The 13,388-nt window shown below is 45.8% G+C and overlaps 1 protein-coding gene across 2 annotated transcripts in view; it reads left to right on the top strand.

Annotated features, from left to right (window-relative positions):
* The window catches only part of LOC111867401 (probable G-protein coupled receptor 158), a gene marked incomplete at its 3' end in the record, with an annotated part of 242,176 nt that overhangs the window by 30,558 nt on the left and 198,230 nt on the right, over positions 1-13,388 (top strand). The window contains 1 exon segment of one of the 2 annotated variants that reach the window (XM_023857223.2): positions 8,228-8,254. 2 annotated transcript variants of the gene reach the window in all.

Below are 13,388 nucleotides of genomic sequence, written 5' to 3'. Positions count from 1 at the left end.
GATTTATACAAGCGTATTCGTTGCCGAGGAAACGTGTTTTATCTAGCCGTTGCCTAGCAATAGACGTCTCTGCTATGCGTCTCTGACTGCACACTTCCGGCGTTCAGCCGTCATGTCACAGTAGTAAAGCATATGGTGCTCTTTCCTTGTGTGAGTGTGAAGGTTGAGGTCAAAGTGCGTGCATTTTTATAACTGAAGTCAATAAGATTTTGAATTTGACTAGCCCGATACGACGGGGCCTGTTCCGCTTCCAATTCGATCACAACCTTATTCGGACTTGGCGGGCGGAACGTTGGGCTCTTCCGCCCGAGTCATTGCTCGCCTATATCTGTCTGGCAGACTGGTTCGAATGTTAGCATCCACATACTCGTACGTGTCGTCTGCAGTGTCATTTGTCCTATTGTACTTTGGTTCTTTCTTTCATCCAAAGATTTCTATGGCTTGTCCGACAGCAAGAATTGGGTGTTACTGATATGATAGTAGTGTTGCAGTGTACCGAGGGATAATGCCGACGTAGTGGCCTAGTGGTCGGAGTTCCAGGCTACAGATCCAGAGGTTTCCGGTTCGATTCCCGGCTTTATCAGATTTTCTGAGAAGTAGTGTGTTTGGAACGGGGTCCACTCGGCCTCTTGAGGGTAATTGAAGAGCTACTTGAATGGTAAAGTACCGGCTCCGGTCTAGAAAACCGAAATTAACGGCCGTGGGGATTCGTTGCGCTGACCACGCGACAACCTCTATCCGTTAAAAGTTGGCACTAACTTCACCGACAAGCAGCGGCCGGCCGGTCGGTATAGTTCGCTTGCGGACTACAGGCCACTGAGTTTGTTCTTGTTTTGTTTTGTTAGTTGTGGCCAAAAGAACGATAATCTATTTTTAGTGTCGTACAGCTTCCTGTGTCTTTCATACTATTGTGTGCAGTGAGCAAGAAGGTTTACTTTAAGATGTTTCTGACTTGTATTCGGGAAGAACCCAGTTCGGTTCACGTCCATTTACGTGACAGAGGCTTTTCATTGTTTTCCTCAGTCCCTTCAGGCAAATAACGGAATTGTGCCTTAATAAGGTCGCCGAAGCTTCCGTGCACAATCTTTCCAGTTCGTTACGCAGAATCATTTAATCGCTCGACCATATATATTCTGGCAGCGTTGCTAAATAAAAAAATAGATATAAATATTGTATGCAAGGTCATAAAGGCTATGTACAGAAACATATCTTCATGTTTTCCTTTCTGTTTTTCTTTTCCTTTCAAAATGTCTCAGGATTACTTGGATTTTCGAGTTTCTCCCTCGTCCATTGTTCTGAATAACACAACGTTTCGGAATCTGGTTCTGCTTCCTTCCTCAGGTTAGGGAGTGAGAGACATTTACGCTGCGTTTCGTTAGAAAAGGCTAACCTCAATCACTGGAAATGTGTTGTGTCAGAAAGCCCGGCATTCCCCACTCCTATGCACCGTCGTCACAACCCTTCAAAATCAGATTCATCTGAAGTCCAATTTCCGCCTCTGAACTGCCAGACTGCTGCAAAACTGCAGCCTTCTTGTTATCCTGATATTGTAGCTTGACTTGTGAAATTTATCTGGTAATAGCGTAGTCAGTATGGCGACTGGCTACGGGCTGGATGACCGAGCGGTCGGAGTTCGAGTCCCGGTAAAGTTAAGAATTTTCTCTTCTCCACGTCGTCCAGACCGGCTCTGGGGTCCACCCAACCTCCTATCCAATGTGTAACGTGGGCTCTTTCCCCGAGGGTAAAGCGGCCTGGACGTGAAGCTGACTACTCACATCCAACTAGTGCCGAGGTCAAGAAAATATGGATCTATACATCCACTTCTCCATACGCCTTCATGAAGTAGTGCTTAATTAGTTAAGCACAGGGACAACTTTGCCTTACCTATACGTATGTACTACTACAGTACGGGTACTGTGAGCTGTAATCCCGCGGAACCCTGGAAGGCATCACACCAGCAGCAAATGCTTCTAATACATCTGCGACGCTACTGGTCTGCTGTCCATTAGTGTGATTAGTGCGACAGCTTTCCTCCCGACACTCAGGTCTTACTCCATTGTTTGAAATCAACTCGGGAACAAAGCGCTCCTGTCATGCAGACAGCCCGTGCTCATGTCGGCTGCCAGAGGGTTTGATTGACAGCTGGCTTAGGCTCAGAAAGTGCGAAGAGTCACCACCCCATAATAATAATAATAATAATAATAATAATAATAATAATAATAATAATAATGTGTCTTCTTCTCACAAGGATTAGGCTTTTGCCTGTTCCGCGTTCTCTTTCGGTCGTCGCCTATTCCTTTCCTTTTCCTTTATAATTCACGGCTCCTTTTGGCTGGTTTCCATCTTCCATTCCCTTCACACAAACTTTCAGCTCTTCTTTGTGTATGTGTGTTTTCATACATGGTGTCTAATTTTGTTTCCTATTTTTTTTAATTTAATTTTATTTATTTTTATATTTACTTTAACCCTCCATAAGAGTTCCAGCTCTGAAGGTAAATCTGTTTTGAACCACGCGCTGCGGCCACCTTATTGAATTCGTATGAAGGATTTACAGTTCCTCCCATACGCCTCCATTATGTCTGTCATGAATCAGTTGGTATTCTGGCGCCGCTTTCCGCACGTACCTCGGTGTCCAGCACGCAAATCCACAGGGAAGGGCCGACGTTGCTACAACGATAAACTAGCTGAGTATCCTTCATCCCGCTACGGACTGAGGTCTTAATGATTGTGCCATTCGATCGACACGACCACCATAGCAATGTTGGTGAAGAATATAAACAGAAGCTCCTTAGTATACAGGCTCCTCCCTCTCTCCTCTTCGGTTCATACGTTCTCCTCAGCACCATGCTGCCACACATCCTCACTACGTCCCCTCAGCACCATGCTCCCACACATCCTCACTACGTCCCCCTCAGCACCATGCTGCCACACATCCTCACTACATTCTCCTCAGCACCATGCTGCCACACATCCTCACTCCCTTCTCCTCAGCACCATGCTGCCACACATCCTCACACTGTTCTCCTCAGTACCATGCAGCCACACATCCTCACTCCGTTCTCCTCAGCACATTGCTGCCACACATCCTCACTCCGTTCTCCTCAGCACCATGCTGCCACACATCCTCACTCCGTTTCCTCAGCACCATTCTGCCACACATTCTCACTCCGTTTCCTCAGCACCATGCTGCCACACATCCTCACTCCGTTTCCTCAGCACCATTCTGCCACACATTCTCACTCCGTTTCCTCAGCACCATGCTGCCACACATCCTCACTCCGTTTCCTCAGCACCATTCTGCCACACATTCTCACTCCGTTTCCTCAGCACCATGCTGCCACACATCCTCACTCCGTTTCCTCAGCACCATTCTGCCACACATTCTCACTCCGTTTCCTCAGCACCATGCTGCCACACATCCTCACTCCGTTTCCTCAGCACCATTCTGCCACACATTCTCACTCCGTTTCCTCAGCACCATGCTGCCACACATCCTCACTCCGTTTCCTCAGCACCATTCTGCCACACATTCTCACTCCGTTTCCTCAGCACCATGCTGCCACACATCCTCACTCCGTTTCCTCAGCACCATTCTGCCACACATTCTCACTCCGTTTCCTCAGCACCATGCTGCCACACATCCTCACTCCGTTTCCTCAGCACCATTCTGCCACACATTCTCACTCCGTTTCCTCAGCACCATGCTGCCACACATCCTCACTCCGTTTCCTCAGCACCATTCTGCCACACATTCTCACTCCGTTTCCTCAGCACCATGCTGCCACACATCCTCACTCCGTTTCCTCAGCACCATTCTGCCACACATTCTCACTCCGTTTCCTCAGCACCATGCTGCCACACATCCTCACTCCGTTTCCTCAGCACCATTCTGCCACACATTCTCACTCCGTTTCCTCAGCACCATGCTGCCACACATCCTCACTCCGTTTCCTCAGCACCATTCTGCCACACATTCTCACTCCGTTTCCTCAGCACCATGCTGCCACACATCCTCACTCCGTTTCCTCAGCACCATTCTGCCACACATTCTCACTCCGTTTCCTCAGCACCATGCTGCCACACATCCTCACTCCGTTTCCTCAGCACCATTCTGCCACACATTCTCACTCCGTTTCCTCAGCACCATGCTGCCACACATCCTCACTCCGTTTCCTCAGCACCATTCTGCCACACATTCTCACTCCGTTTCCTCAGCACCATGCTGCCACACATCCTCACTCCGTTTCCTCAGCACCATTCTGCCACACATTCTCACTCCGTTTCCTCAGCACCATGCTGCCACACATCCTCACTCCGTTTCCTCAGCACCATTCTGCCACACATTCTCACTCCGTTTCCTCAGCACCATGCTGCCACACATCCTCACTCCGTTTCCTCAGCACCATTCTGCCACACATTCTCACTCCGTTTCCTCAGCACCATGCTGCCACACATCCTCACTCCGTTTCCTCAGCACCATTCTGCCACACATTCTCACTCCGTTTCCTCAGCACCATGCTGCCACACATCCTCACTCCGTTTCCTCAGCACCATTCTGCCACACATTCTCACTCCGTTTCCTCAGCACCATGCTGCCACACATCCTCACTCCGTTTCCTCAGCACCATTCTGCCACACATTCTCACTCCGTTTCCTCAGCACCATGCTGCCACACATCCTCACTCCGTTTCCTCAGCACCATTCTGCCACACATTCTCACTCCGTTTCCTCAGCACCATGCTGCCACACATCCTCACTCCGTTTCCTCAGCACCATTCTGCCACACATTCTCACTCCGTTTCCTCAGCACCATGCTGCCACACATCCTCACTCCGTTTCCTCAGCACCATTCTGCCACACATTCTCACTCCGTTTCCTCAGCACCATGCTGCCACACATCCTCACTCCGTTTCCTCAGCACCATTCTGCCACACATTCTCACTCCGTTTCCTCAGCACCATGCTGCCACACATCCTCACTCCGTTTCCTCAGCACCATTCTGCCACACATTCTCACTCCGTTTCCTCAGCACCATGCTGCCACACATCCTCACTCCGTTTCCTCAGCACCATTCTGCCACACATTCTCACTCCGTTTCCTCAGCACCATGCTGCCACACATCCTCACTCCGTTTCCTCAGCACCATTCTGCCACACATTCTCACTCCGTTTCCTCAGCACCATGCTGCCACACATCCTCACTCCGTTTCCTCAGCACCATTCTGCCACACATTCTCACTCCGTTTCCTCAGCACCATGCTGCCACACATCCTCACTCCGTTTCCTCAGCACCATTCTGCCACACATTCTCACTCCGTTTCCTCAGCACCATGCTGCCACACATCCTCACTCCGTTTCCTCAGCACCATTCTGCCACACATTCTCACTCCGTTTCCTCAGCACCATGCTGCCACACATCCTCACTCCGTTTCCTCAGCACCATTCTGCCACACATTCTCACTCCGTTTCCTCAGCACCATGCTGCCACACATCCTCACTCCGTTTCCTCAGCACCATTCTGCCACACATTCTCACTCCGTTTCCTCAGCACCATGCTGCCACACATCCTCACTCCGTTTCCTCAGCACCATTCTGCCGCACATCCTCACTCCGTTTCCTCAGCACCATCCTGCCGCACATCCTCACTCCGTTTCCTCAGCACCATTCTGCCACACATTCTCACTCCGTTTCCTTAGCACCATGCTGCCACACATCCTCACTCCGTTCTCCTCAGCACCATGCTGCCACACATTCTCACTCGTCCCCCTCAGCAAAATGCTGCTACACATCCTCACTGCGTCCCCCTCAGCACCATGATGCCACACATCCTCACTCTCTTCCCCTCAGCACCATTCTGCTACTCATCCTCACTACGTCATCCTCAGCACCATGCTGCCACACATCCTCACTCCGTTCTCCTCAGCACCATGCTGCCACACATCCTCACTCCGTTCTCCTCAGCACCATGCTGCCACACATCCCCACTCCGTTCTCCTCAGCACATTGCTGCCACACATCCTCACTCCGTTCTCCTCAGCACCATGCTGTCACACATCCTCACTACGTCCCCTCAGCACCATGCTGCCACACATCCTCACTACATTCTCCTCAGCACCAAGCTGCCATACATCCTCACTCCGTTGTCCCGTTAGTGTGGGAGATGTATAAACAAAACAGGTTAAACTGGAATTTAATTGGAATGACTGCGTTTTGATCTGGTTCTGCACTGGATTTTTTCCGTCCACAGGCGATGGATGGAAGTCAACTATCCAGTTGGGTCCGCTAGAAGGAACTAACCTCAATCAGTCTTGTGATTTGGTTTAACTTATTCTAACGGACGCAGCGGACCCTCACCAGAGGAAGGAAACAGATACACTTTTCGATACGTCGTGTTTTTAGAATAACGATCAATGGACAACGTCTAAAAGTCTTGTATCCCCGAGTCTTATACAGCATCGTCAGAGCCCTTCAGAATCTAATCTTTATTCAGTTTTGAATTCTTACTCGCATTCTCAAAAATTGCTCTTTTCTAAGGAACCGCTGCATCGCTCCATGTTACGATTTGGTGCTGCAGTGTGATGGCTGATGTTTCCCACCCTAAATTTCAGATATGGCCTGAGTCATAAATTTCTTAATGATTGTATTCCTGAAAGAAAATCACAGTGGTCCATCTGCGCAGCTTAATGCAATCAGCCGGCCGTGGCGCATGTGAGATATTGCAAAAGTGCGTCAGAACAAGCAGAAACATACGGCTCTAAGATGAACGTTTTTATCGCTATTTCTTTTTAAGTTCAAAATTGAATATTTAAAAATAGGGTAACTTGTAATATTTGAGATTTTCACGGCCGTGACTATGAAGAATGCCGTCTTCCGTGATGGTGCGCCTTGCAGATCTTGTGTAAACCGACGTTTCAGAGAAATGTATCGCCTCCATCTTCAAGGTAAAAAATCCGCGAACGAGGAACCATCGTGACCAGGAGTTTTCAGCGCTGGTTCCTCGCTCGCGGATTTTTCTACCCTAAAGTTTGAGACGATACTTTCCTCCGAAGCGTCGGTTTACACAAGATCTGCACGGCGCCACATCCCGGAAGACGTCATTCTTCATAGTGGTAACTTGTCCATACAATTTCAAGAAACGTTGGGGGAAGTGAAGGAAATTTCGGTAGCACATGGAGATGCGCTATCAGCTCAATATTCAGGCTGACGCTGACTGGAGCACATCTGCTCATGCGTACTAACGCTACGAAATTACCTTAAAACACAGTATACAAGGGTCTCGCCAGGAAGTCTGTCTTGAAAAGAACGCAGAGGAAATTAAATACTGACTACGACGCCAGCCAACTTTTGTGGACAGAGTGCGTCGCGTGCTCAGCGCAACGGATCCCCACGGCCGTTAATCTCGGCTTTCTAGACCGGATCCGCCATTGCCTTAAAATAGCTCATCAGTTATCCACACGAGGCTAAATGAACCCCGTTCCAGACCCACTACTCCTCAGAAAATCTGGTAGCGGGGGGAATCGAACCCGGGACCTCTGGATCTGTAGCCCGGAACTCTGAACACTAGACCAAAATAGGGGTCCTAGCTTCGTCGACAAGCGGCGGTCGCTCGGTCGGTATAGTTCGCTTGCGGACTACAGGCCACAACTTTTGTTTTTCTTTGTTTGTCTTCGACGCCAGAATACACATCAAATTCATAACTTATGTACAGCTCCTAATGCTTAGAAAACGCAATTAAATACATAAATTGGAATATTATGGAGAGATGAACTCAGAAAATGCGTGTTACCAGTCAGTTTATAATGCTGGCTGCTGATGTACTTCCCCACCATTAAGGAAGAAGAATGGGAGGATACTACTAAAGTAAAGGCAATCAGTTTTAATAATGTGGAATTGATTGAGCTGGCTCAGTACGGTCCAATGAAAGATTGACACCGATGAATATTCAAGTTCCATTGAATCAGCTGAAAACTATGAACTGCTCATGGAAGACCATAAAGAGTGGAATTTGTTATTCTAAAAATCGTTTAAATTATCTTTAATTAATTGTTATTCTGCAATTATGATAGATCGACATTCTTTTTTTCTTGGGGGGATCTTTCAGTCCGATCGCTATTGTCAGTGTAATTTATTATTTCCTAATTCAAGATTGATCTGACAACTAACAACTTCTTCCGATATGTTATCTAAAACAACTTCATGTCTAATTTTCTCGTCTGTTTTATTTCCAGAGCTGAATCGTGCATCCGTTTAAGAAGGTAGGCACATTTTCTACATCTCACCTGAATACTCCATCTTGTTTTACTCGTACTTCAGCTGTTAAAAAGTTGTTCATAAAAATACGTAATATCAACTTGAAAGCTCTGGCAGCACAGGTGCATTTAAATTAAGATAAACAAAGTAAAGGTATTCCTTTAACAGGCCATGGAGGCTTATAGGGTTATGAGATGTTGAGGTTCCCACATTTTCTAGACAGTTGGCTCATAGATGGCGGTCAGGTTGTCAGCCCTACGCACCGGCCGCCATTTCCCCAAGGATATCGGAAGAAGATTCCTGGTACTCATTTCTGTTAGAGGCTGAGTCGACCCCAGGGCCATATTGCGGCTGGAAGGATTAGGTAAATAGAAAAAAATCCAATGACCTCATCGGGACTTGAACCCGCCACCTTCCGTCCTATAGCATAGTGCCTCAACCAACTACACTACCGCTCCCCCCTCATTTAAATTAAGACAGGAAACTTAATAGCACTAAAGTATGTCCTAAACGGTGGTGCTGTCTAAGGATTTTTTTTATCGGCATTGGCCCTAACTGGCACCCTTACCACTACGCTCATCTTATACTTCAGTTCGTAACTACTTGCTAACATACACGTACTCAGCGACGGAAGCTCAAGTCTTGGTTGATTTTATATAATGATGCTAAACTCAATCTGGGTTAAGTTACGTACAGATTTCGGTGGGGTCGGTGAGTGACAGGTTAAGTTAAGTTAAGGGACATGAGGCGGAATCTCTTTGTTTACTTACATTTTTCTTCACGTAGTATACGCACCCCCTCGTTGGTGTCTCCACCTTATCGTGGTGAGGGGCTTTCAGTATGCCAAGGACCCTGAGAGCTATACCAGCTGTAGCGTAGCTACTGGCAGGGCCTCCCTTGCTGGACAGGTCAAAAGGTAGGCATCAGACGAAGAGAGAGACCAAAATTCAAAAACTGATGCCGGAAGCAGCGTCATCAGCAGTGACTTGAAGCACAGAGCAAATGATGCTCGAGATGGTTCAAGTTCGTATAGCAACAGGCGTGACCAGAGTGGTTTGAACGGCTGTTGTACTGCGATGTGGAAAGCAAATGGAAAAACTACCACATTATCACTTTTCCTGGATAGTCTCTTTCCAAAAAAAGAGATACCATGTACGCGACCAGAGGACGAGGAAATAGACGTAAGAAGATGCTGGATGACCTTGGGGACAGAAGAGGGTATTCTCATTTGAAGGAGAAAGCTCTAGATCGCATTAAGTGGAGGAACTGTTTTGGAAGAGACTGTGGACCTGTCGTGTGACAGATTACTGATGATTGATGAATGAAGTATATACACATGAGTTTATTCCAATATATTACCGTAATTTTCCTTCTCATCTGGGCCAACTTTAGCTACAGCCAGGTTTTAGGTGTCAGCGCCGGTTTTAGGCGCCAGCGTCAGTATTATAGTTCTATACATAGATTAAGATTTACACTTCTTTCTATTCTGAAGCATAGTGAACAAGTCATTCGTCACTTAGGTATTAGTGGCGTTAATTTGATGTGTTTCGTTGGTTCCTTGCGCATGCGCTATGTAAATGTGATCTTCGTAGTACGTTACTTTAGTACGCCTGTAGACTGTGTTAGTTAAGGTTTGCAGGTTTAGTAACGATTAAATGAGTTTAGATTAGATTAGGTTAGGTTAAGTTAAGTTGGGTCAGTTACTTCAGAGTTTCCGCTAATTTTGAATGATAATTGGTCTTGGAAATCTGGGATGGATTTGATTCCCACACGCCGTAAATGTACTCCGGCCATGCTGTTAGTGATTTGTCACTATCCTCATAATATATCCCACGCTCATCGTTGGAGACAACTTCGACGCTTGCGTCGGTCTAGGAACCAGCGTCGATTTTCAGTCGTATACGGTTTCGGCCTTTTTCTATTATGAAACGTAATTGACATAACATTTTTGGATTCCGACGCGTCTGCGTCGATGAAGTTGTCCTTGGCCTAATCTTGATTCCTCCTGCGCATGCGTTTTTATATGAATTTGCTCACCTTCATATGTTGCTTGATTGTGTGTTGCAGTGCCTTCTCATGAGTTAGTTGACGAAGGTTAGGTAAGAGTTAAAGGAGCTTGAATCGTTTAGGTTTTGTGTTAGGTATAGGCATACAAAATGTGTGAAAATAACAGAGAAATTGTAAGACTAAATTTTATATGGTAATATTTTAAAACACTAATTACACAACAGAACAAAGTTTCACCTTTTCATAACATGTAAGAAATAAGTTATTATTAATTAGATCGGTTACGCTGATCGAAAAAATGAGTGAAGAAGTGATAACGCGGACAGATCTGTTGTTATTCTGTGTCTCTTATATGTACAGAAGACATAAACGCATATAGAACTTATTAAACAGTTTTTAACAATGGCTTATTTAAATTGAAATAAACCTTCATTGTCCAACAAAATATTTATCCCATTGTGGTTGAAACATAGTTATAAGAATATTATGGAAAAGTACAAAGTTAAAAGGAAGCATGATTTGGCTAAATATTAAACATTCAAAATTGTCACGTGGTGGGAAATTTGTATCTCCGTTTGGAATCAACATAGCACAACTGACCACATTTTTTTCTTGTATGTTACCGTTAACACGCTGATTAGGGTTATTGATCTGTATTTGCGGTTTGTACGCTGTTCGGATACCAATGATACAGTCTTGTTTATAGTCAACATGTGCTCTGAATCCTATGTCACCCCTTGCTTGTATGAAACCGTAATTTCTCATAGCCCAATGCCACAAAAGATTGAAATAATTATATCTGCTAGAGTGATCAGAACCTAATTCCATGCCATGTGTAATGACTTGCAGTGAAGTCAACGAAAATACTGCTTTCAGCATTTCAACAAAGCAACTAAAGAAGGCTTTACGTGTCTATTTTTTATCTTCTCCTTCATGGCAATTGCTCCATGATTTTTGTGCTTTTTCGGAAACAAAGTTATTTAAGTCTGCCTATTAATCTGTCACATCCACTGGTGGTAGATGCCAAAATATTCGATCTTTCTCGATAAAACTTGATGTGTTCGATCTATACTAAATTATATCAGGTAATTTTTTTAGTTGTCTTGTTTAATATTCACTGTAATTACGAGCCAAAATTAACTTTTACATATCCTTTTAATGTAGATATGGGTGCTTGTGTCTTGACACTTGTTGGGGATTGTGGAAGGGGGCGGAAGGGAAAGAAGGAAAGGCCGGAAACTGATCCGTCTACTCTGCCTTCTCGTAATCGTTGCAAGTCTCAAGACTGGAATTGCCAGCAGTAACATCAGAATGCTAACATGCATAAGCTTCATTGTAATAAGGGCTGTTTTTAGCCCACTCTTCTTATTTTGGAAAATAAAAGGAGGCTTGTGAAATCACCTTGCTGTCTGTGTGCCCCCCCCCCACAAATATTCTGCCTGTATACTCGTTTCCGCGGGAACATGTTCACCGAGCCTTTGGCTAGTAACAGCCGTCTCTTGGTTCCACTCTTTTGAGTTTGAGACATCATATCACATTGCATTTAAAGGTTTCCGGGGGCTGTGTTTCCCATGCAGTCTGTGTCATATCGACACTTAAGAAAGTAGGCTTTTAGGTCAACCCCCAATGGACGGGAGGGGATGTGGCCAGTAGTAGTCATACCTCTCCTTCTCATCAAAGAGGAGGCCCCATTTTAAAACACATAAACGTCTTGGAACGAAAAAAATATGGTCGTGGGTCTCGACGGGATCCGAAACCAAGATTGACTGTGTTGGCGAAGGGCAGCGTTGTGCAGCTGTCTGGTATCACCCTGCCGTACACACCGCGCAAAACGCATTGCGTGTAGGCCAACGCAGAAAGCGCTGTACAGCTGTCTGGTATCACCCTGCCCTCTAGCTGCTGTGCTCACCGCGCAAAACGCATTGCGTGTAGGCCAACGCAGAAAGCGCTGTACAGCTGTCTGGTATCACCCTGCCCTCTAGCTGCTGTGCTCACCGCGCAAAACGCATTGCGTGTAGGCCAACGCAGAAAAGATGCGCATGTCATGCTAAATGGAAATCTTCTCTTATTATGCCAGTCTCGTGTTTATTATATCTAACGGCTTCAATTATTATTTGGGATTGTGTCAGCATTGTAAAGGCCGAAGAAAATCATGCGGAAGAAAGATGACCCGAGAACAGAGGTCTGAATCGATTAATCTTCAAAAAACACTTAAAATATCACTTCCAGTATTGCGCGCATTATTGGTTTTCATACCCGTATTTATGTTGAATATCTAACTGCAGGGAGCTAAGTATTTCTTGACAAGACGCCAGTCGTTCCCAACATTTCACTGAACGGAAAGGTTCATTGCCGTATTCACAAGAGGCCATCACTGATCCCTATCCTGAGCCAGTTCAATCCAGCCCTTATCGGGCCATCCCAGTCCTCTAAAATCCATATTAATGTTTTCCCCCACCTGTGTCTGGATCTACCTAGTGGTTTCCATCGTTCTAGCTTTCCTCACCAAACTCCTATATATACTCCTCTTCTCCCCATTCGTGCTACATGCCCTGCCCACCTCATCCTCCCTGACTTGATCATTCTAATTATGCTTGGAGAAGAGTACAAGTTATGAAGCTCCTCATTATGCAGTTTTCTCCAACCTCCTGTCACTTCATCTCTCTTCAGTCAAAATATTCTCCTCAGCACCCTGTTCTCAAACACCCTCAGTCTATGTTCCTCCCTTATGTCAGAGACTAAGTTTCACACCATACAGAACCACATGCAAAATTATAGTTTTGTATGTTTTTATGTTTTTGGACAGCAGAGAAGAGAAAAGATTCTGGACTGAATGGTAGCAAGCGTTACCCGACTTCAATCTCCTCATAAATCACATTATGATCTCTTAATGTCGTTCCGAAATATTTTAAATTTTTTATGTTGAACGGCACAGAATATTGCAGTAAACTTTATCGAAACCTGTCGAAAACTGGGCCATGTTTCGGGCCCCAGACTCCCTGAATAAACAGGATATTTTTCGAAGTTTTCCTTTACTTTGAGGTCTCACCCACTTTCACAAAACCATCGTCCCTGCCAAGTAGCATCTGCAGCTGATACTAGCATTCAGCCGTTAAACACGCTGCAGGCTGT

The sequence above is a fragment of the Cryptotermes secundus genome, unplaced genomic scaffold, assembly GCF_002891405.2.
Source record: "Cryptotermes secundus unplaced genomic scaffold, Csec_1.0 scaffold397, whole genome shotgun sequence".
Taxonomy (NCBI): Eukaryota; Metazoa; Arthropoda; class Insecta; order Blattodea; family Kalotermitidae; genus Cryptotermes; species Cryptotermes secundus.
Note: the sequence above shows the minus strand (reverse complement) of the source record. Positions and strands in the feature narration are given on the sequence as shown.